We start from the raw sequence: 5,000 nt of genomic DNA, 5'->3' as shown, positions 1-5,000 counted from the left end.
CACACACACACAACTTCACACACACACACACAGATCCACACATACACATACACACACAGATTCACACATACACACACACATACACACACACACACTCACACACATAGTCACACACACACACATAGTCACACACACGCACACACACACACTCACACACACACACACACACTCTCACACAGGGATTCATACACATGTAGGAGGAGGAGGTGGAGGAGACACAGTCACCGGGGGAATCATCCGGAACAGGAATGTGCATTCAGCGCCTCTTGTTTCCTCTTCTGCCCTAGGGATTGTGCACACACACACACACACACACACACACACACACACACACACACACACACACACACACACACACACACACACACACACACACACACACACACACACACACACACACACACACACACACACACACACACACATACACACGTGCGCACACACAGACACAGTTCTTCTCTGCTTGTACTTTTCCCCACACACACCATTCACGTCCCTGTCTTTGGTGGACATACACATACACATACACACTCACACTCACACACTCACACACACACACACACAGCTGTGGATGAGGCTAATGCAGTCCTCCCCAGGCACCGGTATGTCAGTCTTTTGTGACTCGGAGCTGCATTTAGGCTAATGCTTTCCTTCCTTCCCTCCATTCCTCTCTCCATTTCTCTCTCTCTCGGTCTCCCCCCTCTCTCTCCCTCTCTCTCTCTCTCTCCCTCTCTCCCTCTCTCTGTCTCTGTCTCACCCCCTCTCTCTCCCTCTCTCTCTCCCTCTCTATCCCTCTCTCTCTCCCTATTAGCATGTGGATGCCCTATACTGCAGTGTGTGCTGGATAAGAAAGCCCAGCCAGCTTGTCTCCCGAGCAGCTGGAAGAGGGGTACAGCTCACCTCAGTTGGCTTCAGAGGAGTGTATGTGTGTGTGTGTGTGTGTGTGTGTGTGTGTGTGTGTGTGTGTGTGTGTGTGTGTATATGTGTGTGTGTGTGTGTGTGTGTGTGTATGTGGGGATATGTGTGTGTGTGTGTGTGTGTGTGTAGGGTGGGGTGGGGTAGACTAGAAACTTTTCTCCAGAGTTTGGATTGGGTCTGCAGGCAGAGTGAACATCACGTGCTCACCTCGCAGGGGAAGTACAGCGCCGCTGGAGCAGAGGCGCGTTATTGTTCATTCCCCTCGTGATGTTCGGCAAATTGGTTCCATTGCTTGGAATTGAATCACCTCAAGTATTAAATAATAACTCTGTGCTTTTTTTTTTTTGCTGCAAATTCATTTTATATTCATTATAAAGTGCTAATGCAGTTGAGCCTAGGCAAGTTTTGAGGGGATGTGAGTGTGCGTGTGACCGTGTGTGTGTGTTTAAAAAAAAAAAAAAAAGAAAGTTACCCTCACCGATGCGACTTCTCTCAGATCTCAGTGGGAGCTTGAACGAGGCGGCCCCTCGCGCTCCGTGTGAAGAGTTGTAATAATATGCACTCGTCGTTGCCGCAGTGTCTCCCGGTGAAGCCGTCTCCCCGTGGAGAGGGATCGGGTTTCTCTCCCGCGGCTTTGAGCAGGGGCTCCTGTGGACTCCCAGCAGCTTACCCTGGAGAGAGACGCCTGGCACCACCCAACATCCACCGCCCCCCGACCCCTCTCCCACCATTCGAGCCTCCCCTGGGGCTGGGAGGGAGAGGATGAGGGGGTATAGGGGGTTCATTGGGGAGCAGAGGTGTCAAGTTTAAAGTCCACTTACAATGGACTGCACAGGACTGTATATGAGGATAAGAATAAATCCACTAACAATGGTGTGTATGAGAATCCTGTAATGCCACAAGCTGTGCTGTGTTTGCGGTAGGGCATTCTCTGTGTCTGCTCATCGCTTTAAAAGTGAAACTTTAAAATACATAATAAAATACAATCTCCAAAAAAATTGTAAATCATAAAAAAGTACAGGAAGGAAGAAGAATAAATCCTGGCCTCGATCCTGACTGAGAGGAGAGGGGGGGGGGGGGGCTTGTCTGGCCTGGAGGAGCTGGGAGAGAGGAGGAGAGGGAGGAGAGAGAGGGAGGAGAGGAGGAGAGGGAGGAGGAGAGGGGGGAGGAGGGAGGAGAAGAGGAGGGGAGGAGGAGAGGAGGAGAGGACGGGAGCTGTGGGGTTGGGGGAGTTCCAGTGGACTGGGCCCGTGGGAGTCCGGTGAGCTGGCAGCCCGGAGGAGAGCTGTTGATGAGGTAAGCACAGCGAGGCGCGCTGAGGGCCGGTTGTAAAAAGGATGGGGATTTTTATGGCCGCGTGTCGGTCACCAGCGCTACTGTGTAACGCCGAACAACATTATTATCCTGCCAAGGGACAGCTGCTCCAGTGGTTTACTGCACAGGGCTCCGCGAGTCTCTCCGTCGGCAACCAATTCATCCGAGCATCTAGGCCAGAAGAGTTGTTCACCTAACAAGAATAAGATTCTATTTGCTGTTTGTGCATGTCAAATATTTGTGAGACTTTGCACATATATATATATTTTTTTAAGATTTATTCTTTGGGCTTTTATGCCTTTTATAAGATAGGACAGTAGAGAGAGAGACAGGAATCGAGCTGGAGAGAGATTCGGGAGAGGGATTGGGAAATGACCAAGAGTCAGACTCGAACCGGGTACCCCCATGGTGCAGGAAATGCTGCTGCTTACAGTAAAAAAAAAGAAAAGTGAAAGTGAAGTGTGTGCTTGCGCCACAGCTCCCCCCCCTTTGCACGCATACTTTAAATAATGTGAGATTAGAGAATTTTAAATCTCTTGGGATTAGGTTTATTTTACGAGCACTGAGATTCTCTCCCGGTCCTCACAGCAGTGCGTCCCACTCGGGGCTTGTCAGCGGTGGGGCGTTGCTCTGTGTTCCACTGTTGGCACGTCCGGAGGTATGGGGGGTTGCTGGACTGCTCATTTGTCCTGGTTATGGAGCCACGAGCTGTTCTCAGCCAACGCTTGGTTGAGCTTATATGGGCTGCTGCCGGCGCTGTGTGGAGAGGGCTTTATGTCGTTATTTCACTCTCACAGCCAGGCTACAGGGGCAGCAGCCATAAGGAGTGTGTCTGTGTGTGTGTGTGTGTGTGTGTGTGTGTGTGTGTGTGTGTGTGTGTGTGTGTGTGTGAGTGTGTGTGCGCACGCGTGTGTGTGTGTGTGTGTGCTGTGTGTGTGTGTGTGTGTGTGTGTGTGTGAGTGTGTGTGCGCTGTGTGTGTGTGTGTGCGCTGTGTGTGTGTGTGTGCTATGTGTGTGTGTGTGCTATGTGTGTGTGTGTGCTGTGTGTGTGTGTGCGCTGTCTGTGTGTACGTGTGTGTGTATGTGTATGTGTGTGTGTGTGTGTGTGTGTGTGTGTGTGTGTGTGTATGTGTGTGTGTGTGTGTGTGTGTGTGTGTGTATGTGTGTGTGTGTGTGTGTGTGTGTGTTCACTCGGGGCATAAGAACAGTGTGAAAGAGAAAGAGACTAAAGAGGAGTCCATACCATAATAGTGCCACTGAAGCAAACTGCAAAACCGACCAAAGTAGAGCTCATGAATCATGAATGAGGGGAGCGGTATGAAGCGACAGTGTGTGTGTGTATGGGGGGGGTGAAGCGACAGTGTGTGTGTGTGTGTGTGTGTTGGGGGGGGGGGGGGGATGAAGCGACAGTGTGTGTGGGGGGAGGGGGGGGTTATGAAGCGACAGTGTGTGTGTGCGTGAGGATGGGGGGGGGGGGGTGCACCTCAAGGCCATTTAGACGCAGTGGCCTCTGATGCGGTGTGCTGCCGGGAGGTTTGCTGGGGCCTGGTGGGAGGGGAGTGGAGTGGCACAAGGCTGCGCGCTTTGGCGTTGGACTCGACTCCACACACACACACACACACACACACACACACACACACACACACTATCTCCCCCCGGTGCTATCAAAAGGGAAGGCTTCATTAGCGCCGCCACGCCAAAAGAGCCGCGCACACAGATTTTTTACTGCTGTGCGAGGAGTGTGAAAACCCAGCCTTCACGATCAAGCTAAAGGCACCCTGGCTATCTACTCCTGCTAATCTGGACTTGCTTTGAAATTAAGTATCGCCATGGTGAGCCTCATTGAATAGCGTTTTGAAGACACCACGTCATTTAATACTAAATATTTAACATAGAGACCGTTAAACATCGCTCGTTGTTGTTTGGGTCTCAGGAAATAAATAGTCACTAAATAAATTACTGAAAATTGCTGAAAAACTGACAACCATGTACTGTAAGTGAGAGAAACAATCTGCAGGAACCCCTGGACATTGAAGTTTCTAGAAGCGTCAACAGAGGGAGCTGTGTGCTTTTGGGTGGCCTTCTGAAACGCACACAGTCTGTCTGAGTGTGAGGCAAATACTTATCCCAGTGCTTTTTCACCCCCGTCCAAATCCTTAATCCCGGCTCTTTGTCGGAAGCGCTTTGTTTTAGCGCTCGTGCTCGGAGGTTACGCGTGAACTCAGCAGGAACGCATTAATGGGCTGAGCCGTTGCCGTTGACGGTCACGCTGAAATATTCATGGCAACAACAATTTTGATCAGCAAGCGACGAGTGACACCGCCCCCCCCCCCCCCCCCCACACACACACATAATAAACAGAGCTTTGTAACAGCGCTTAATGAACAGCTTTATGACAACATCACCTACACATCACACACCTCTAATTAAGTCTGTTTAAAGACACACCGTGCCTGAGGGGGTGGTGTAATCGCCTTAGCAGCCTCCATCAGCCTAAAACTGGGACGTTTTTGGAACTGTGCCATTTTTTTTCCTCTTTTTTTTTTTTTTTAAGACATGAAGGCAGGGGGGCAAGGGGGAGGGGGGGAGGCAAAAAGAAAGGAAGTATTTTGTTCAACAATATGTGGATGACAGCTGTAGCTTCTTCGTAAAGTTGTGTTGTTCCTTTAGGAAGGAAAAGAGGATAAAAGACAGAGGAAAGAACTGCATTATGAACATGTGACAGACACACAAAACTCAGGACAAAAGGAGGGAGAGAGAGAGGTAGA

At 50.3% G+C, this 5,000-nt stretch overlaps 1 protein-coding gene across 1 annotated transcript in view; it reads left to right on the top strand.

Moving 5' to 3' along the window:
• Positions 1-5,000, top strand: part of mcc (MCC regulator of WNT signaling pathway) — a 108,594-nt gene that overhangs the window by 8,082 nt on the left and 95,512 nt on the right. The gene's annotated exons all lie outside the window — the stretch shown is intronic.

This window comes from Sprattus sprattus (genome assembly GCF_963457725.1).
Source record: "Sprattus sprattus genome assembly, chromosome: 11".
Taxonomy (NCBI): Eukaryota; Metazoa; Chordata; class Actinopteri; order Clupeiformes; family Clupeidae; genus Sprattus; species Sprattus sprattus.
This window is presented reverse-complemented; position numbering and strand designations above follow the sequence as displayed.